The sequence below is a fragment of the Caretta caretta genome, chromosome 5 (assembly GCF_965140235.1).
Source record: "Caretta caretta isolate rCarCar2 chromosome 5, rCarCar1.hap1, whole genome shotgun sequence".
Taxonomy (NCBI): domain Eukaryota; kingdom Metazoa; phylum Chordata; order Testudines; family Cheloniidae; genus Caretta; species Caretta caretta.
Window position 1 is genome coordinate 98,455,028 of NC_134210.1, and position 23,029 is coordinate 98,478,056.

Genomic DNA, 23,029 nt, shown 5'->3' on the forward strand with positions numbered 1-23,029 from the left:
TTTCCTGGGGTCAGATGATGAGCTCTTGTTAACGGTCTCTAGATCTGAATGTCTGTATGGCCGTTGGGAATGCTTGACTCCAGAACTCATTTCCCACATTGGTCTGACATAGCCCACGTGTTTTTAAACTGCAAGACAAGATATAGATTAATAGATACAAAGGTCAGAAGGGACCATTGTGATCATCTAGTCTGACCTCCTGTACAACGCAGGCCACAGAATTTCACCCACCCACTCCTGCGAAAAACCTCTCACCTATGTCTGAGCTATTGAAGTCCTCAAATCGTTGTTTAAAGACTTCAAGGAGCAGAGAATCCTCCAGCAAGTGACCCGTGCCCCATGCTACAGAAAAACCTCCAGGGCCTCTGGAAAGTCTTTCTGATAAGCTGCATTTTTGCCTAAATGGGTGGGTCAACCTATAGTTTGATAGGTTTATCCAGAACATATCTATCCAATTATATTATATATACAATTATATATCTATCCATATATATTGTTATATATGTACTGCCCATAGACATTGTGATGAGCATATTTTAGAAATGGAAAAATATATGAGTAATATAGAAATGTCCCTTAGGTTTGCTATTTGCCCTTTCAGTTGCAAACAGAAAAAAATAAATCTATTTCTGACATTTAGGGCCAAATTCTTAGTTGATGCAAACCAGGACAGTACCACTGACTTCAACAGATCTACACCAACTGTGAATCTGGCCCTAAATTTTTTAATTGAAAGATTTCAACTCAATTTCACTCAGCAGCTGCTGGGTTTCTCAAGGTCTGTGTTTCTGGGGCAGCCCCACCAGGCAGACAGCTGCGAAACCAGCTGGCCTGGAAATCTGGAAGCCATGGGGCTCCAGAGAGGTCTGTATAGCAGGGCTACCCCAGAGTCACATACTCTGGAAGCCCATTTTAGGGCCTCCAGGTCCAAGCTCTGTAACAATAACACTGGGAGCTCTGGCACTGCAAGGCTTCCGCAGAACCACATTCCCTGGAAACGTGGGGTCCCTGGGGCCAGGGCAATCTGCTTGGCAGAGCTCCCCAGCAGCCAGGCAGGTTTTTAAACAGAAACCTTCATGGCAGACAGGGTTCCCTTGGAATCCTGCCTATGGCTCAACAAACCCAACCTACTTTCTTGAGACGTTTCAGGTTCAACAACTGGCATTTTTTGCCAAAATGCTGTTTCACTGGAAAAATTCTGACTTGCTCTACCCATTACAGGGATCTAATCTAGAGGTGACAAAAGCATCAATAACTGTCTCAGTCTGTTTCAGAGAGAACATTACTGTCTATTTGCCAACTACAGATGAACTTTTGTTCATAGCTGCAATCTGGGCTTCCAGGAGCAGCCAAGGATCTAGTAACACATCTAAATTGTGCATGGTATTGCAAACCTAGCATTCCCTTCTCAGGACTACTTACAGAAGTTCTGTCATCTCTTTTGCGCTGTGTCAAGCACAAAATCAGTCTCAAAAAGATGAAATTGCAGCCTGTAGTGGGAAGAAAAGCTCCAAATTCATGTAGACAGTGGGTTATTTATCCCACTGTGCCGGCCAGTGTAATCAGTACAGAATCAAGCACACAAAATAATGGTGAGTTAAGGCTCACGTAGAGCGGGAGGACACAGATCCAATTAATTTTGTGCTCAGCACGATCCTCAACCTGCTCATTTCAGACAGAGATTAGGATATTTTCTGAGATGAAAACTACTGTTGGATCCCTACTAAGCCTTCCTTATCAGAAACTGAACTAGAGACTCCAGGTTCTGTCTCCAACCTCTGAGATAAAGACGGAATAGTGAAATCTGCCAGTGACAAAACAGATATTGTACTGGAGTGGTAACAGAGTCTCTTCCCGTATGTGGCTCCAGTTATCATATGCAAAGGACTGAGAACAAAAGTCTGTAAATGAAGTCTTCCTGCACAAAAGGTGTAGCGGCCACAGTGATATACTTGCTTAACTGGGAGTAATCCAGAGCCATCAAACATACCTACTCTAAGCAGAATCTTCAGCAACCAAACAACTCAGAATAGCAGCATCTAAAAAGTCAAGGAGACTTGGACACAACTACATGTTGAGGGTCATGACACGAAAGGATTAAATAGCTACCTAGGTAAACTGGGTCTGAATGGTTGGCTATTGGGTTGTCTGTGTTGGCTCTTGGGTTGTCTGTCTTAACAGTGTGATCTTCATGTCACACAGTGTCTTTGTAAGAATGATACAATGGATGAGGAACCCCACTATGTCTCCCTGATTTACATCTCAAATGTGCCTAGTTTGCAAACAAAAACATGTTTGTTTGTTTTTTTCTTAACTGACAGTCATGCTAACTCACCCTGGGATCTGGCAATCAAGCTGGGTTCCATCTTGTATACCACCATCAAGTTTTTCAGGCCAAATTAAACCTTCAGCTACACCTGTGCAACATCAATGTGTTCAGATTATGCCCCCAGGTGAAAATTCACTGACCATAATGAGGTTGCACAGGTGTCTCTGAGAGCCTAATCTGGCTAGCAGAACTTCTGTTACTGGTTACGACGATTTAAATGGATAGAACCCAGCTTAACTGTGAGAGCACAGGGTGTGTTCGTATGACTGGCTGTTAAGGAAAAGAAAACTAGTCTTTGCATTTGCAAATTGAGCAAATCTGACATGGAAATCGGTGAGACATCAACCATGGAACCCTATGATACCATTTTTTAAAGTCACTCCAGGACAGAACCACACTTAAAACAAAAAACAAACAAACAAAAAACCCAAACCAAACCCAAACAAACAAAAAAAAAACCACCCCAAAACCCAGAACCCAAAAAAGTTTGTTTGCTAACTAAAAGTTTAATAACAATTATTAAATACTACCTGTATTCTCAAAGGGCCTCTTTTCAAGTACAATTCACAGATAGGATTTGTTTTTCTACATTGCATAGAGAAAGCAATACCACTTTGTGGAGTACTATGTAGCGTTACAATCCCTTCATTTTAAATTTGTCCTTCCTTTGGCACTAGGATATTGTTGACTAGTTTAATTCTCTACAATTTATTGATACAAGGTTTTATACACCCACATAAGGAAGTTAAGTCATAATCTAAAAATTATGAGAGATCCCCAGGGAATGTTTAAGTTTTCTAATAGCAAATATCCACCGTTCCATCAAATGAACTGTTATCTTAACTGATAGTTGTTTCACATTAATTTCAGAAGCAAAATTTTCCCCTCGGAAATACATTGCAAATATCTGATAAGAGAACATTTAATTTACTTAATGTTTGAATTTTGAAAACCAGTAATGGTAAGGATTTTAGGGCCTGTGGATTTGGAAGGTTGCTTTCCTTCCAACTCCAAAGATTTCAGGAATCCACATTGAAAGAGCCACCCCCCAATAGGGAAATAAGCTGTCATTGGTTGGATCCCCTGGTGGCTACTCAGTAGAAGCCACAGACAAACCCTAAGAGGGGCAATGCAGCTTGGAGCCATATTAATTCCACATTGACTTTCACGCTGAAAGTCAAAAGCAGGGGCTTGGGATGATGCCACAGAACGTAGCACCTCTGTTGCTCCGACCCTGACACTGTGGATCATATGGAGTTCTCACTGTGTGCGACTCTTCTATTGGTGCATCTATGTGGTGCCAGATGTCGTGAGGATTGTACTCTCCAGATGGCACTCCCCCTTTCTGGGTAAAATGGGGGAAGTCAGCAGACAGAGAGTAATGTTCCCATGCAATTCCGTCAACCATTAAGTCAAATTCACTTTAAAAAGTATGTAGGAGTTTGACAGTTTTAAATAGTCCTTTGATTTATAAGCCACCCATAGTGCACAGTGTATGTAGTAGAATCCAGCTACTGTGAGAATGGGAAAATGGTCTGATTTTACTTAATTATTCTTTACTATAACTTTCACCCTATGACTTTAAACATATGCTCTTTTTTTGAAAATAGTCATTAACCTTTCACATGATGTATAACTAGCTTTATCATGCTGGAAAAAAAATTCCACTTTGAGTTCTGAAAAGAAGACCCATTGGGAGAGACACAAATGGTAAACCATACCAAAGGACACAAAAAGGCCCATAAAACTTCAGTAGGGTTATAAAGGTCTATGGATTTTAATTGCTGTGTGCCATTGGGCCTTTACAAAGCAATCAAGCAGGCAATCTCCAAAGACAGCCCTGCCATAATACATTTAACAATAGAGTTCTCACCCCATCAGCAGACTAGGGTTTATGAAGGTCCCAATAGCAATTAATGACCTTGTATGCCGAGAGAAAAAGACAAAATTACTTAAATTGGCTGCCCTTTTTTGATGCGTAACTTAAGTGAAGGAAGCATAATTTCAGGAGAAGGAATGCAAAAGTTTTAATAAAGTAGACAAAGACTTTTCTTCTTGTTGCTAATGTTCTTGTCTGTGCACATTTTTAAAAAAAGGCACAGAAATCTGCTGTCCTGGTGCTAAGTGTAGTATATTAGTGCTGTGTGTAGTTACCGAAAACAAAATTATGTTGGCAGTAGGGAAGGAGAGAAGGATTTAACTATTGTGTAACAATGCAATAGTCCAGATAAGAGAACTTTATTCTGCTTGACTGCAAGTTAGAAAAGTCTATCCTAATGACATTTAGGTTGGTTTGAAACAGTGAACATAATCAGCAACAGCAGAAGGTTATGTGGAGAAGATTGTTAATTCTGTGGAATTATAAATGGAAACTTGGACATGTTTTCCTCCTTATTCCATACACTGTACAATTCTGCTGATATTTCACACGAGCGGATAGAGCCCAAGATATAGGGTTAGAGGCTAGCATGCAAAACAGTAATAAATGCACAAAGGTACCCACTGCACTATGAAGATGAGCCAGTCATGTAATTAAAGCACAAACTGAAGGTAGGGAATTTAAAATGAGAGTAGAAGACCTTGGGAGGGCTACCCATGATAACTTTCATACAGTACAGAATTCTAAGTGATACTTCCACATTAGAATTTTCTAAGTGACACATTCACATTACAGAGGAACTGAATGTTGTGGTTTTTTTCCTGAGTTGGGTAAAACATTAAATTTCTAAATGGGGAGCTAGAGTCACATGTACTAGGAGGGTAGATATTCATTTTCATAATGAAATAAAAAAAATTCTTTAATTATTTGTATCTATTCAGCTACAAGCCACTCCCTTTTCTCTAAGCAGACGCTGGAGCACACAGTCTGTTTTTGAGGAACTATTGCACATCACAAAGAATCAAGTCTCGGGATGCCACCCATATAAGAATGGCTATAAAATTAATAGATTGCTAGAATTTTCATTTACATTCTGATCTAATCCTTGTTTTACGAACTCAGCTTGATCAAGCTTCAATACATAAAGAAATCTAATTATTCTGCTGTTATGGAACTACTGTAACATTATTTTTAAGGGTGGATGAGCCACTTGTAAATAAGAATAATTTTCCCAAATCCTAAATGCAGATGCTTCACTGTCCTGCAGAAGAAGCTCTACATACAAATGCTTTTGCTATTTCTATGCTCAGTTCACAAAAACTTCACTTGCATAAAGATGATGTACTCAGCATCACGCTGGCAGCATTCCAACTAGACTTCATTCTATTCAGGCTGGCTGGGAATGTCACTTTGTCTGCCCGTTTAGCTAAGTATCCATCTGTCTTTCCCTTAGCAAACAGTGCCAAATAGTAAGAGGAAAAACAGAACGTTTATATAGTCTATTTCTTATATGTATTTATTTGAATTAATATGAAAAGCTGAAAGAAAAAACGATGACCAGGGACTATCTGGAAACTAATGAGATTTCATCTTTCCTACTAAAAAAACAAAACAAAACAGACTAGTTCTTTTACCAAACCACTTTCTATTTTTAATTTAACAATCTAATTTGATTGCAGTCTACACGATTTCTTTTCCCCAGTTGTTATAGAGCAAGAGTTGCATTTCGAATCAGATTGGGTACAGCTAATAATGAACTTGTTCGTTTAAAGTCTGTACAAAGATCTTAAGTTTACCTTTGTGAGGTGTGTGGGAGAAAGAAAGAGAATAATGTCACTTCCCTGCTCCTGCTCTCACTTGGTTGTAGGCAGAGAGGAAAGTCTAGGTGTTAACTCCCCCTGCCCCATCCCTCAATTTTTTTTTTTTTACTTTATTAAAAGTTCACAAAGAGACACTGCACAAACTGTTTTCCTGCATGAATCCAACCAACCACAGTCTTACACTCTGTTAACTCAGCCTCTCTAAGCAAACTCTGGGGTGGAAATCGAATTCACTGGATTGGAGTTGCATAAACTATGGAGTGGAGTTTTAATTCACTGAACTGGAGCCACTATGTAACAGACCTCATTTGAAAGAGCATAAGAATGCCCATACTGGCTCAGACCACAGGTCCATCTAGCCCACTATCCTGTCTTCCGACAGTGGCCAATGGCAGGTGCCCCAGAGGGAATGAACAGAACAGGTAATCATCAAGTGATCCATCCTCTGTTACCCATTCCTAGCTTCTGGCAAACAGAGGCTAGAGACACCATCCCTGACCATCCTGGCTACTAGCCATTGATGGACCTATTCTCCATGAACTTATCTAGTTCCTTTTTGAACCCTGTTATAGTCTTGGCCTTCACAATATCCTCTGGCAAGAAGGTCCACAGGTTGACTGTGCATTGTGTGAAGAAATACTTCCTTTTGTTTGTTTTAAACCTGCTGCCTATTAATTTCATTTGGTGACGCAGTTCTTGTGTTATGAGAAGGAGTAAATAATACTTCCTTATTTACTTTTTCCTCACCAGTCATGATTCAATAGAGCTCTATTATATCCCCCTTAGTCATTTCTTTTCCAAACTGAAAAAATCCCAGTCTTATTAATCTCTCCTCATATGGCAGCCATTCCATACCCCTAATCATTTTTGTTGCCCTTTTCTGAACCTTTTCCAATATATCTTTTTTGAGATAGGGCGACCACATCTGCATGCAGTATTCAAGATGTGGGCATACCTGGATTTATATAGAGTCAATATGATATTTTCTGTCTTATTATCTATCCCTTTCTTAATGATTCCCAACTTTCTGTTCACTTTTTGAACTGTCGCTGCACATTGAGTGAATGTTTTCAGAGAACAATCCACAATGACTCCAAGATGTCTTTCTGGAGTGGTAACAGCTAATTTAGACCCCATCATTTTATATGTATAGTTGGGATTATGTTTTCCTATGTGCATTGCTTTGCATTTATCAACATTGAATTTCATCTGCCATTTTGTTGCCCAGTCACCCAGGTTTCTGAGGTCCTTTTGTAGCTATGGGACTTAACTATCTTGAGTAGTTCAAGACAGGTTCAAGCCATTTCTTTGTATCAAGTCTCATGATCTCAGCTCCATTCTAGAGTGATGAAGAACTAGGAAGAGTTATCCTTGCTTTCGCTCACCCTGTTTTGGAAAGTAATTTGCTAGAATTCTCGACATACTGATGAAATTAACAGCGTGGATGTGTAGGCATCATTTCTTGTAATCAGACTGTGTACATATATTTTTCATGGCTACCAAAAATCTTCAAAGGAAGAGTGTTCATTAACCCCACTGACGACAAAAATGACTAAAAGAAGTAAAGATCCATTAACACAAGTGATCGAGGGCCCACTCCTATGGAGTGCTGAGCACCCTTGGATCACCTAGTCTTCAATGGGAGATGAAACTTATCAGGATTGAGCACTGAAATAGTAAGGTACTGTACACATAGTTTGCCAGCTATTTATTACAAGGTAAAATAAATGTTAAGTGCCAAAATGTAGAGCAAGTAAAGCAGCCTTTAACAGGCAGGAGACGTAGAATGAATATATATTATATACAGGACTGAAACACTAAACGGCTTCTCACATTTGTTGAAAATAAATACCACCACTTTACAATTGAAAACAAGTTGGATGGGGAGTCTCTGGTGATTGATGAGCTAAACATCTTTCTGTCAATAAAATATTTGGTTAGAAAAAGCATACAGACACAAAACATTGTCCAAATGGTATTGAAATGCATGCTGAAGAAAAAAGGATGTATGGAGAATTACAAGAGACACTGAGAGGAAGATACAGTAACTCAAAAGTTAAAAGTACTCAAAAGGAAAAATATTAAATGGGAGGGGGGGTGTGGAGGGGCGGGCAAGAGGAATCTTAAGGAGTGACTTTCACACTGGGCCCAACTGGAAATAAAAATCCATTACCCACCCTAACTTGTCATAAAAAAGAAAACTTTCTAAGTCATGAAGAACCTATAAATGGAATATGCAGAAATTTTTCACCTAAATTCTCATGAAAATAAGATCTGTACTGTTTCACAGATATGCTTATAGTGTTGATCTCCTGACAGACTTTTAATAGCAGAGTTGAACTGAATTATTTGTCAACCACTTCTGTAGCAATGGACTCTGATATTGTTAACGTTGCGGCCCACATTTTGGGCTCCAATACAGAAAAATGCTTAAGTACGTGCTTAATTTTCTCTACACAATTTAGTGAAGGTTCTCATTCCTGTGTCTTCATCACTGCAATATCTGAGCACCTTCCAGCAGTGCAGAGGAAATGTTAGGGGAACCCAAATTTGCCCATCCACCCTCCCCTCTGGGTTCCAATCCAGGGACCTTGTGTTAGACAGTTAAGGACTGCTCCTTCCAAACCCTTGCCACTCCCTTGCTGCTCCTACCTTTCCTTTTTCCGCTACATGCATCTGACAAAGTGGGTATTCACCCATGAAAGCTCATGCTCCAATACGTCTGTTAGTCTATAAGGTACCACAGGACTCTGCCGCTTCAACCTTTCCTTGTTCTTTAGCATCTCTCCCTGGACAGCAGATTCTTCCTCCTGCTCTGTGGTTCAGTTACCGCATGGAGCTACACCCTCTCTCCTTTGGCCAGAAGGTCTCAGTCCTTTCTCCTACAGCTATGCTGCATCTCTATCAGTTACTTCATGTCTGCCTGAGACAATAGCTCCCCCAGCTCCTCATCTGCAGCTGGGTTCTCATTCAGGACAGCTGCAGACCCTGAGCCAGTTTCTCCCCAATCAGCCCTTTCACATTTATATTTAGAGAATTGAGCAGGCAAACCTTCTCCTGATGCTGTCTATACTCACTGTATAAGGAAGTAGCATATATACGCTGTTCCCCTTGCCTAGCTCCTCCCCTCTTGAAAACATAAGAGGGGAACTTTGTCCCACTGTGACATTTTGAGGTTCAACCCAGATCAGTAAGTAAGGTTGGGTCACTGCCTGCCCTGCGACTGCGGGTGGTTTAAAAATTATACAGCTGTAGCTCAGGGACCTGACATCAACAGCTAGTATAAAAGCACACAGGTCACACCCCCTTACTTCTACCACCAGTTACTGTTTGAAGAATGACCCCAATGCTCCCCCAGTCCTGAATGTCCCTAAAACTGTCTGACCTGTTGTGTCCAGTCGTATCTTGGAATAAACACATTTCTCTGCTCCTTTAAACAGACAGGGACAGCAACTTGTTTTCTTGACTGGAGTTCACAATCCCTTCAAGTCAACTGGGTTGGTTTAGGTAAAAAGTAACACACATTATTATTTTGGCTTTGCGTGATTGCTATCTTTTAATTGATATCAGAGCACTTAAAGCTCTTATGCAGAGAGGCTTGTTGTAATTTGGAATAGAAATAAATAGCCTAAATTAACTCTCTAAGTGGGTATGTTTACCTAATTTTGAACATGAAATTGTGGTAATTCTGAAAGCAACTATTAGTGTTTTACCCCTTCTGGGCTTCCAGACCCCATTTTAAAAGTGTCTCAGTCTATTTTCTAGGATTCTAAGGCAAGTGACAGTCTTTTGGATTAATTCTACCCAAACAATGATTTTTCCTATCTGACAGTGCTGTTCACAGAGGATAAATAAAGCAATAATCTACTGCATAATGGCAAAACTATGGGGTAACAAAAAAGAACATAGAGACAGAAATCCTGCCCACAGCCAAATCCATGATTTTCTAAAATAGAAGAATGGGATATCCAGTAAGTTGCTGGTAGAACTTGTCAGAAACTTTTTGACAAATGATTTTTTGTTGAAATATGGTGTTTTGTCAAAGCCGAAACATTTCACAGAGACCTAATGGTTTTGATGAAGTCTGAGATACACCCAGAGAAGGACTCTCACTCTATAGTGTGGTGGTTAGGGCACTGGTATGAGAGACCCAGGTTTGAGTCTGTGCTTTGCTTGATTCAGAGTGATCTGGGAGGAAAACCTCTGCACTGAGCCAGCCAGAGCAGTGACCAATTCTGAGTCTCCCACATCCCAGTACCGTAACCACCAGGCTACACACACACACACACACCAACCTACACACCACCTTCCCACACTAAGTTTGTGTCTGAAAAGGATATTTCAATACAATTCCATTTTTGCAACAGGTTCATAAGGTTTTGTGGGGGGGTTTCCCAATGCAGAATGAAAACAAATGTCAAAACCTCAGAACTTGTCATCCAATGGAATTGCAATCCTTCAGTTAGCTCTAGGTGCTGGTCCCCTTGTGCTGTGTCAGGTGCCCACAAAAAATGACATTTGTATATGAGCAGTTCTTCCAAAGGGCAGATTTCAGCTCTGAGACTTCATTCCAAGATCCAGGAGAGAAAGATGGATTGCAAGAGAAAAAAAAATCCTTTATAAGTATATTTGATAGGTGATAAAAAAAAAAACAAATCTGAACATGTAAAAAGATAGGAAGCAAACTTTTCAAAAGCACCTAAGTCACTTAGGAACCCAAGTCCCATTGAATGTGAATAGGGCTTAGGTTTCTAAGTCACTTAGGCACTTTTGTAAATTTTGTCCAAGGGCCTTATCCTGCTCCTATTGGAGTAAATCACAAAACTCATGTTGACTTTAGTGAGAGCAGGTTTGGTTCTGAGGGCTTGTTTACACACGCTGTTTGTACCTCTTCTAACAGTGGTGGTAAAACTTACTGACCCTCTGAACCACATATGGCAATCTTCAGATGTTCGAGAGCTGGGGTGCACCTGCTGGGGCTTACCTGCCGGGGCTTGGGGCTTCAGCCCTATCGCAGGCACCTGCCAGAGCTCAAGATTTCAGCCCCATGGCAGGGTGGTGGGGCTAGAGCAGTGGCGGGCAACCTACAGCCCCCGGGCCACATGTGGCCCATCAGGGTAATCCACTGGCCAGCCGTGAGACAGTGTTTACATTGACTGCCCGCAGGCATGGCCATCTGCAGCTCCCAGTGGCCGTGGTTCTCCATTCTCGGCCAATAGGAGCTGCAGGAAGCGGCGGCCAGCACGTTGCCCAACACTAGTGGGCTAGTGGCTTCTGCCCTGTGGGGAGGGAGGTCTCAGGACTTCAGTCCCATGAGAGGCATCCGCTGGGGCTCAGGGCTTCAACTCCACTCCTCTTGAAGCCCTGAGCCCTGGCAGGTGCACCCTGTGGGGCTGAAGCCCCAAGACCCCTCTCCCCACTGGGCAGAGGCCAGAGATGATGTGTAGGGGGTGCCCCCCCACAGCTTTTTGCCAGGGTTTTCTGGCCCCGCTTGGTCACATGGTGCTGCTAGGCCCCTGTCCTGCACGGCAGCTGCTGGAGCTGGCAAGCTGGGAGCTGCAGTCCTGGGGAGAGGCAGCGGGAAACAGCTGGGAGCTGCAGAGAGAGCTGGTTCTTTTGTTGCCACCTTTCCCTGCAGAGCTAAAGCAGGAGCCCCTCCCCTGCAGCTCCCAGCTGTTTCCCGCTGCCTCTCCATGTGGAGCTAGCACCTGGGAGCTGCAGGGGAGGGGCTACTGACGGTAATGGGGGGCATGCCTGGGTGGGCATGCGTCAAGCTGTTGGAGGGCAAAACTTTAAATTGTGCCCCCCTGCCCCCTGAGCAAGCACTAGTCATCTCTAAAGTGCCTAGTCTCACTACCCCATGCGCTTTAACGGTAAAAGAGCTGCCTGCAGCTTGTAAGCTGCGCTTTGGCAACCTCTGCTGTAGAACTACATTGGTTTCGACACCACTATAGTTAAAGTAGGACAGCCCCCTAGTGTGGATACAGGTGTACCAGAATAAAGAATTGCATTGGCATACTTTATTCAGACTGGTTTTAATACCGTAACTTTGAAATATGCTGGATTTGAAAGTTTCTCCTTGCCTATGTTTAGATCACAGCAACTCGGGCTATTTCATACTATATTCATTCCGCTTCACAGTATGAGAACTGTAAACAATTTTAGATTTTCAGCATAGCTCTCTTAGAGTAATTCATGCTGAGAAAATAATTCAAATGACAGAACAATTTCTGACAATCTGTGTTTTAAGATCTGCGTTGCCAATCTCAAATACCAAACCACGTGTATTCTGAGCTGTCTTCCATTGTTCACAAATAATTCAGACAATTATGAAGAAAGTTCAGAGTATCAGTGCAGCCATTTATTTCAATTTTTTTTCATGTGAACTAGCAATTTTAATTAATCCATATTATGAGAAGAAAGGACTGTGTTTGGAAAATGACTGGTCAAGTGGAACATGTGTAGCACCAAGTTTTGCAAAAGGTTTACAGGCAGGACCTTGATTATGATTTGAATAAATATTTGCTGGGGGCCACACTGTTCCAAAAAACAATAGTAACAAATGTGTGAGCAGTGCTGTCTCCTCAGCATATCCCACCTTGCCAGAAATTAAATGCACAAAAAGGCTCACAACTGAAATTCCTTTGTTGTGACTGACAGCCTTACTGCTGGAGAATGTAGTTCTCAGCAACCAGGGAGCCCACATGGATTCACCTAGCTTAGCCTGAGGCATCTTGTTTAGATGAGTTACCCACTCAAAGATAATGTATAGCTGCATTTTTCAGTTTTGTTCTCAACTTGTTACTGTTGCCTAATTGTCCTTTTGATTTCTTTGCATTTGCTGTGGTTTTGAGTCCCCTCCCCCTGCCACATTTGTTGTACTTCCCAAGTACACTGGGCCTTTTGTCTGCTGGGCAGTTACATGTCATGCTAACTATATTTTTCACAAATTATTTTAAATGCAGATTCCAAACACACGTTCAGAGTGCATTGTGGATGTAAAACTATTTCCTTTGATTATTTTTTGTTTTACATCCTACATTTTAACCTTGTGTAATTTGTTGCCATCAAAGGCTGTTGAGATAATGTCCTTCCTAGAGTCCAGTATGTCTCTCCAGGCACAGAATATCTTTTTTCCATTGTCACGTCCTTTTAAGATACTCTGATATTTTCCTTCTGTAGTCTCCTGTATCTTCAGGCTCTGATTTCTTTCCCTAACAATTTTTGTTGCACATGCTCTTACCTTCCTTCTTTAAGCCAAGAGCTTCCTCCTCAAGGTCTGAATAATGCACTTATCTCAGATCCCACTTTCAGACCCAAGGCTGCTTATTGATATATTTACTAACTTTTAAAATTGTTATAGCATACTTTTGAACTCAAGAATAGTTCAGTGAGCTTTAGGAAAATATTCTGAGAAATCTTTTTTCCATCTTATATACCTATAAAAGTACAAGGACTGTAGTCTTGGAAAAGCATACAGAGCTATCTAAGTAAGTTATTTTTGAATGAAATGGCACTGTTCACAATGATTAACCATATGTAAGTTATGGGTGGGCCAATATTAGAGTGTTTATTTTTAAAAAATCATATAATTTAATACTTTTTTTAGGAATAAAATATTCCTAGAAAGTATTGCTCCAACAACATAAATGGGAATGTGTGAAAATAACATATTATGAAGGTCCCCTACATGCTCCATATTAAAGAAGTGTTGAGATTTTCACTTAGAGCAGGATTAAAATCTCTCTACTGCACACATTTAAATGTTTGAATTTAGCCTCTAAATTTAAGACACTATCTCTTCATCGACCAGTTAAATTTTTCATAATATCTTCTTGGTCAAAGATTTAATAACTTTGCCAGAGAAAACAGTTAAAAAGAAGTCCCTTTGGAAATTTTGCTTGAAATTTGACTGGGTTTTGGGCATCTAATAGCTAAACAACTACAATCACTCCAAACTTCTCTCTCTCACACACACACACAGGTTAGGGATAGGGACAGGGACAGTCATTACATTTAAAAATGTAACAGAAAGTTAGCTGTTCACCTTACTCTTCTTAGCCTAAGTCAGCCTCACAAAAAGAGCATAACAGAATTCTCAAGTTCCACCAGTCTTTCTGAAGCCACTTTTCCAAGTCTTCAGATCACCTTCTCACAAACATTCCTAACTCTGAAGTTGAAGGCAAGAGAGTAGGGGTCATGAGATCTATGTGCTAGAGCAGGGCTCTGGGGGAATTAAAGGGTAGGTATTGGTCTGGGCAGTGTGTTGTGTTGAATAGGGCTGTAGGTGTATAAGGGGAGAAGCAGGGAACTTTGGGAAGGAGGCCATGAGGAAGCTGCAATGGGTGGGAAGCGAGACTGTGAAGTTGGATGGAAGGAATGCGGGGGCGGCGCAATTTGGGATGAGAGAAGTCCATAGAGAGTCTGTTGGAAGGAGCAGTTGTCAGAGCTTTTTCTTGAAGGGGTCCTTGATTTTGGAAAAGATGCCCTCCACTAGGTCTAAAGTCCAGATTTCCAGTCTTCTGGGCATGCTGCAAACGCCATCTTTTCTCCCTCTTCGTTAAGGCTCTTGAGGAGAGTGTAGGCTGAGGTGGATATATTTAGGAGCAGTCCTTTGTTTATGTTTATGTTTATGTTTATGTTGTGATATTAATGTATGGGATAGGTTCCCAGAGCACTGGATGGGCACTTACAATTGTACTTTACAAAATTGAAGAGAAGGAAAGAAAAATAAATAAAAATATTCCTGCTGAAAGTTATGCACATGTGTAAGTGCTTTGCTGAAGCATTGGTACATGAGACATGGATTCTGTGATGGTGTTACCTTGGCCGCCACCACACCAGGCAACAGGATTTTGGGAACAGTTCTTACTGTTTTGCACCGATTCCTGTCTGCAGTTGAAAAGCCATGTGGGGGGAAGCAGGCATGAATATGCACATGTATATTAAACCATACAAACGGAAGGGAGTAGGGGACAAAAGATTTATGGGGGCAGTGGGGCTGTAGGAGGCATGTGGAAGAGGGAGGCTAATCAGGAGGTCATACCAGGGAACAGGCCTCCATGGAGGCAATATGGGCTGTGCACGGGGGGAATGGGGGGGCATGGGGATTATCATGTGGGATTTTCACACCATCACTGGATGTGTTCAGATCTGCATAAGGGGACACAGGTAATGGAGAGAAACATTTCCATGAGTCTTTCCCTCCCATGCCCCCAAGCTCACAAAAGCCCATCTGCCACAACTGGAAAAAGATCTCTACTGGGAGGTTAGTTCCAAACCCTGTAAGTATCCTAGTGAATATCCATTTGAGCATTAATGTAACAATTCCATCAATAGCTCGTACCACACTGATGTAGGAGAAAGCAGCCAAAGACAGAACATTTCCTAGGAGTCATGTTGCCATGCAAGGATAGGGGAAATGCAGATTATCACAGACCTCCAGACAGGTACCAAGACGTCCCCACAGAACCCCAGATTCTTTATACTTGGAGGCCCTCAAAGCCCTCAGTTCCTTCCAGTTGAGGTGACCACTAGAGAAGGAAATCTAGGAGTCGCATATAACTTCTTAGCTCATAGTCTCCAGCCTGCAGATTCTTACGAGAAGAAATGATATGACTCAAAGTCTTATATTTCTTTTAAAGTATATACTTTATTGATATTATGGGTCAGGCACCCAAGACGGAATCCCCACAGCTATGCCACAAATACCAGCAGCATGACCACTGAAATCTGGGCCACCACAGAGACACATATGCACCAGCAGGAACATTTGACATGAAACAGAAATGAAATATTGAAGGCATATGGTGGTTTCATCACTTTACAAATGAGATCACAAGATGGACCTACCAGCCACCAATGTCTTGTCAAGTGACTCAACACCAACTCAGGGGCTTGGCCATCCTCTGTGTATACCAGAGTCCATACCAGCCTGCCAGCTTTATGCATTTGATCCAACATAAACTGGATGGAGAAGCCCTTGTGGATAGCCTTGCACATCCAAGGGGTATGGCATGGCTTCTGACCTTGCCTGCCTCAGCTTTAATATAGAGCAGGCCACAACATTGGCATGAGACTGTGCTCTCTGGAAATGGGTGATCCAAAGTGTGCACTCTACACTCCACAAACAGGAGAATTAATGAATGAATGATAATATATTTTTGTTCATTCTCCCATAACTCCAAAATAAATGAAATGATTTTTCTCAGTCTTTCCAACAAAAACAGCAATTGCTTCTGGTCTCAACCCAGCTGCTAAACATTTCAGTTCCAATGGAGAATATTTCAGATAGTGAAGAAAGAATGAAAAAAAGGAAGTTATAATTGAAACCCTTATGTAAATTTATTACAGGGTTTGTAATAGCCCGTGAGAAAAATATAATTCCTTGTTCCTCAAAGATATTAAAAATCAAATATTTGTTCCTTTTATAATCACATGTATACTGATTCAAATGAATCATTTGTGATTTTTGAAATTCATTTGGGAAGTAAATAGAAATGTTACTCCACCTGCTTAATTCTGTTTTTTAATTCTATTTTAATCAAATATTCATCAATCCTAATTTTATATGTCCAAAATTATTGAAAAGTATGAATGATAAATTCAAGTATAAAATCCAAAGTGTTAATTTATATAATAATTCACCTATTTGTTTTTAATTCCATAAGCTGTGGTGATCTTGTGAAGATCTGAAGATTTACAATAAAAACATAGCCACCTGACAGTAAATTTTCAATAAATGACATCTTTATTAAAAACTTAGTCAAAGGAAACCTTAAACTTTTATACTCATATTGTACAGTGTACGCAATAAGGGAATTCAGAAAGAATGATTGGTCAGACTTGTATTCTTCCCAGTAGATTATTGGGAATTGAATGTTGTGACTGGAAAGGCAATTTTCCCTAATTTGCAATAAGGACTCAGTTTTCACCTACCCTATAACTGTGGCGTCAAAGACAATGATGATAATTGTCCAGGTAAAATAGGTGCAAACAAAAGGATGGTTTGGTGTTTGATTCTGCTCTCACAGAACTCAGTTAAAGTTTTGCCATTGTTTTCAGTGGATGCAGGATCAGGGCTTGGGATACATTTGCTAATATTTATCTATTTAAGCCCCAATACTGTAAATGGCTCTGTGCTGGAGAAGCTCCTTTGTAATCAGTTGGGCTTGGTAGGTCTCAAGGATCTGCCAATGGGAAGTGAGCTGTAGGCTGGGGCCTTAGAAAGTAAGTTATGTCACGTGACATTTGAAAAGTAATTTCACTAAATTTGCAAAAAATATTTTAGATTTAGACAATGGACGCATAGACATAGGTCAAATCCAAGTGAATCATTGCTAAAGGATCTCCATCCAGGCTATAGCCAGGTAAACAAAGTAATTATTTTACACGTGCTAAGACATGTATTAATTTACATGGACAGTAGTATTACTTATTTCAAAAGTTACTTATTTGTACTTATATATAATGAAATAAATACATTTTGTGTACTTGATGGCTGAATGTATAGATTCAGTTGCATAATGCACTCATGATTTACATAGCCCATTGCTAAACCCACAATACAGATTCATCCTTTATTCCTCCATTTTAAACACATAAACACACACCCCTCTGGAATTCTCTACTCTTTTTTCGTTTGGGCAGAGGGAAAGAGAAAGAACTGAGTTAATTTAGTGCTCAGTTGTGAAAGGTGCTCAACTAGCACCCCTAGAGAGAATTCAGAGTAACAGCCGTGTTAGTCTGTATTCGCAAAAAGAAAAGGAGGACTTGTGGCACCTTAGAGACTAACCAATTTATTTGAGCATAAGCTTTTGTGAGCTACAGCTCACTTCATCAGATGCATACTGTGGAAAGTTTAGAAGATCTTTTTATACACACAAAGCATGAAAAAATACCTCCCACCACCCCACTCTCCTACTGGTAATAGCTTATCTAAAGTGATCACTCTCCTTACAATGTGTATGATAATCAAGGTGGGCCATTTCCAGCACAAATCCAGGGTTTAACAAGAACGTCTGAGGAGGGCGGGGGGGAGGGGGGGTGTCTGAGGAACGTCTGAGGAAAAAACAAGGGGAAATAGGTTACCTTGCATAATGACTTAGCCACTCCCAGTCTCTATTCAAGCCTAAGTTAATTGTATCCAATTTGCAAATGAATTCCAATTCAACAGTCTCTCACTGGAGTCTGGATTTGAAGTTTTTTTGTTGTAATATCGCAACTTTCATGCCTGTAATCACGTGACCAGAGAGATTGAAGTGTTCTCCGACTGGTTTATGAATGTTATAATTCTTGACATCTGATTTGTGTCCATTTATTCTTTTACGTAGAGACTGTCCAGTTTGACCAATGTACATGGCAGAGGGGCATTGCTGGCACATGATGGCATATATCACATTGGTGGATGTGCAGGTGAACGAGCCTCTGATAGTGTGGCTGATGTTATTAGGCCCTGTGATGTTGTCCCCTGAATAGATATGTGAGCGCAGTTGGCAACGGGCTTTGTTGCAACGATAGGTTCCTGGGTTAGTGGTTCTGTTGTGTGGTAGGTGGTTGCTGGTGAGTATTTGCTTCAGGTTGGGGGGCTGTCTGTAGGCAAGGACTGGCCTGTATCCCAAGATTTGTGAGAGTGTTGGACTTTGTCCTTACCCATAACTATTTTACATTTGGGGACAATGTATACCTTCAAATCAGCGGCACCGCTATGGGTACCCGCATGGCCCCACAGTATGCCAACATTTTTATGGCTGATTTAGAACAACACTTCCTCAGCTCTCGTCCCCTAACGCCTCTACTCTACTCCGACTGGTTTATGAATGTTATAATTCTTGACATCTGATTTGGTTGCTGGTGAGTATTTGCTTCAGGTTGGGGGGCTGTCTGTAGGCAAGGACTGGCCTGTCTCCCAAGATTTGTGAGAGTGTTGGGTTATCCTTCAGGATAGGTTGTAGATCCTTAATAATGCGTTGGAGGGGTTTTAGTTGGGGGCTGAAGGTGACGGCTAGTGGTGTTCTGTTATTTTCTTTGTTAGGCCTGTCCTGTAGAAGGTGACTTCTGGGAACTCTTCTGGCTCTATCAATCTGTTTCTTCACTTCCGCAGGTGGGTATTGTAGTTGTAAGAATGCTTGATAGAGATCTTGTAGGTGTTTGTCTCTGTCTGAGGGGTTGGAGCAAATGCGGTTTTATTGCAAAGGTTGGCTGTAGACAATGGATCATGTGGTGTGGTCAGGGTGAAAGCTGGAGGCATGTAAGTAGGAATAGCGGTCAGTAGGTTTCCGGAAAAGGGTGGTGTTTATGTGACCATCGTTTATTAGCACTGTAGTGTCCAGAAGTGGATCTCTTGTGTGGACTGGACCAGGTTGAGGTTGATGGTGGGATGGAAATTGTTGAAATCATGGTGGAATTCCTCAAGGACTTCTTTTCCATGGGTCCAGATGATGAAGATGTCATCAATATAGCGCAAGTAGAGTAGAGGCGTTAGGGGACGAGAGCTGAGGAAGTGTTGTTCTAAATCAGCCATAAAAATGTTGGCATACTGTGGGGCCATGCGGGTACCCATAGCGGTGCCGCTGATTTGAAGGTATACATTGTCCCCAAATGTAAAATAGTTATGGGTAAGGACAAAGTCCAACACTCTCACAAATCTTGGGATACAGGCCAGTCCTTGCCTACAGACAGCCCCCCAACCTGAAGCAAATACTCACCAGCAACCACCTACCACACAACAGAACCACTAACCCAGGAACCTATCGTTGCAACAAAGCCCGTTGCCAACTGCGCTCACATATCTATTCAGGGGACAACATCACAGGGCCTAATAACATCAGCCACACTATCAGAGGCTCGTTCACCTGCACATCCACCAATGTGATATATGCCATCATGTGCCAGCAATGCCCCTCTGCCATGTACATTGGTCAAACTGGACAGTCTCTACGTAAAAGAATAAATGGACACAAATCAGATGTCAAGAATTATAACATTCATAAACCAGTCGGAGAACACTTCAATCTCTCTGGTCACGTGATTACAGGCATGAAAGTTGCGATATTACAACAAAAAAACTTCAAATCCAGACTCCAGTGAGAGACTGTTGAATTGGAATTCATTTGCAAATTGGATACAATTAACTTAGGCTTGAATAGAGACTGGGAGTGGCTAAGTCATTATGCAAGGTAACCTATTTCCCCTTGTTTTTTCCTCAGACGTTCCTCAGACACCCCCCCTCCCCCCCGCCCTCCTCAGACGTTCTTGTTAAACCCTGGATTTGTGCTGGAAATGGCCCACCTTGATTATCATACACATTATAAGGAGAGTGGTCACTTTAGATAAGCTATTACCAACAGGAGAGTGGGTTTGTGTGGGGAGGGGCGGGGGGGGGGAGAAAACCTGGATTTGTGCTGGAAATGGCCCACCTTGATTATCATACACATTGTAAGGAGAGTGATCACTTTAGATAAGCTATTACCAGCAGGAGAGAGGGGTGGGGGGAGGTATTTTTTCATGCTTTGTGTGTATAAAAAGATGTTCTACACTTTCTACAGTATGCATCTGATGAAGTGAGCTGTAGCTCACAAAAGCTTATGCTCAAATAAATTGGTTAGTCTCTAAGGTGCCACAAGTACTCCTTTTCTTTTTCCTAGAGAGAATGAAATCCTCTATTTGTTCTGCGAACAAGTACAAGAGAAGGGGAAGTGATAGTGTAATCATTAACTCATTGACTCCACAAGATGCTTTGCTTAGAGGGTCCATCCAGAGTAGTGAGAATCTAGCTCAATCTCCATGACGCAATTTTTTAGTCTCTCTGCTTACACTACCAGCAAGAGAACCCCATTGTGATGATGGTTTTTGTGCTTTGGGCACACTAAGGGACAGAGCCCACTGAAGTCAAGGGAAAAATTGAGATCACTAATTCTTAGGCCTCACCACACAGCTGCCATATCATTTCTGCTTTTACGAATACAGATATCTTTTAAAATGATATAGTTACAAGCTGGGCCTACCACTGTAAAAAAATAATTTGCTGAGGAGAGCGTGAGCTTGCCAACTATTTAAGAAAGAGCATCAACTAACACAAGTGTCGATTTTTTTTTTTTTGGGTTGCTATTAAAAACCAGGCTCATTCATTTATTATTTTGGCAGCTGCAAATAAATTTGTTTTACCACCCAGGCTTTACAGGCTAAAACTGTGATGTCTGTTAGGCCCACTTACTTTTTGTATATTGTGAAAAAGGCTAAACTCACAAAATGATGTAATGACACATCCTTCTTTTCTTTTGTTATTCTCCTAATTCCCACACAATGCAGGCCTGGTCCAAGGGGGGACTCAGCAGGCTCCAGTTTGTTTGCTTTCTGCCATACAACTTTATTCCACTGTATCGCCGTGTGCAAAAATTCTACTATTTTCATTTATTTTTCCCTCATATATAGATATGCAGTGATGCAGTTAAATATATACACCTTGCTAGCTCCTCATTGAAGAGGTTCTTTTATGGGCAAACCATCATTAATGATTGACTGAATACCTATGTTAAAGAGCAGAATATGCAAAATCTGTTGCCGGATATTTCAACAGTTTTCTTCCGACAACTGATCAAAATATAGCTGCAGAATCCATCCTAGGTCACTGGTTCCCAGCACAACTGTTAGAATATAGAAAATTCAATTAGATAGGCATTTGTATTAGAGACTAAAACCAACCTTTAAACCAAATATGATGCATCATGTTGACATAACAAATGTGGACATTAATTAAAGAGCAGCAGAATCCAGCAGAGAAGTTTGCCCTCCATCTGCTTGACCTGAGGTAATAACTATGTTCCTTTAACAAGAGCTGACAGATTTTCTTGTGTTTGTCTTGAATCACTGAAGTCACCACCCTTGGTATGAATAACCGTAACCATATGTGTGACATCACACACAACAGGCAGGCCACAATTAACTACTCTTTTATTTTTCTTTGTTCCTTTTCATTTATTTTTATTCTCCTGGGACATGTGGGATCTCTACCTTTCTGCATCATTTATATTAGATGCAATGATGTTTGGGTCTGGGTTCGGATCTAGCCTGCCTCTCCCCATCTCCCTTCATAAAAGTCTAAGTGGTTCAGACTGTAAGGTTTGGGTTGGACTGATAGCTAATTTGCATGTTTGTGTTTTATTGGCCAGGTTCAAGAAACCTGGTGCAGATTGTAAAGTATACCTTGTTGCTCCTACCAAATCCCAAGGACCTAAGGGATCATTCACCCCACGCTGTTCCTGTCATCACCCTCACTGGATTTTCTGATGCAGAGGGAGGAATTTTTAAACTTCCCCATTAAGCACTTTCCTGGTGGGAATCATTGAGGGAAGTCACCTAGAGCAGTGCTACTCAAAGTGGTGGTCCACGGACCAGTGCCAGTCCATGAGCCATCAGCTGCCAGTCTGTGCGCATATTGGAAAAAAAAATTGCTGGTCCCCCACATCAGATAGCTTGAGAAGCACTGACCTAGCGCACTGTTCCTACACCCACTGGAGCCAAGGGCAAAACTCAAATTGACTTAAGTGGTGCAAGATCAGGAGCCAAGTAGGTTTTTTGATGTCAGGGACCTGCACCAGGGTTTATTCTTGTGGAAACTAAGGTAAACTTACTGTGTTATTATTAAGTGCTAAGAGTATGCTAGGTACCTTACACTCTTGTATGAAGACAGGGTTCCAAGGGCCTAATTCTCAGTTAAACTACAGCCCCTTTACACTACTCTGGCTATGTAAAAGGGCCTTAAAGGTGGGTTTAAATATCATTTACAGTGACCCCAAGGGATCCCTTATACACCCACAGCTGTGTAATGGAACCTTAGTGTAAATGAGAGATAGGCCCTGGATATCCAAGATGAATCTGGTTAAAGGCAATAAGGAAATCCAACAAATGTAATTAGATAACTACCATGTGTTCAAAATATATATTCTAGCATTTCACTGTTGTTTAAGTATAAGAAAGTGCAACAGCTCCACTACAGTAGTT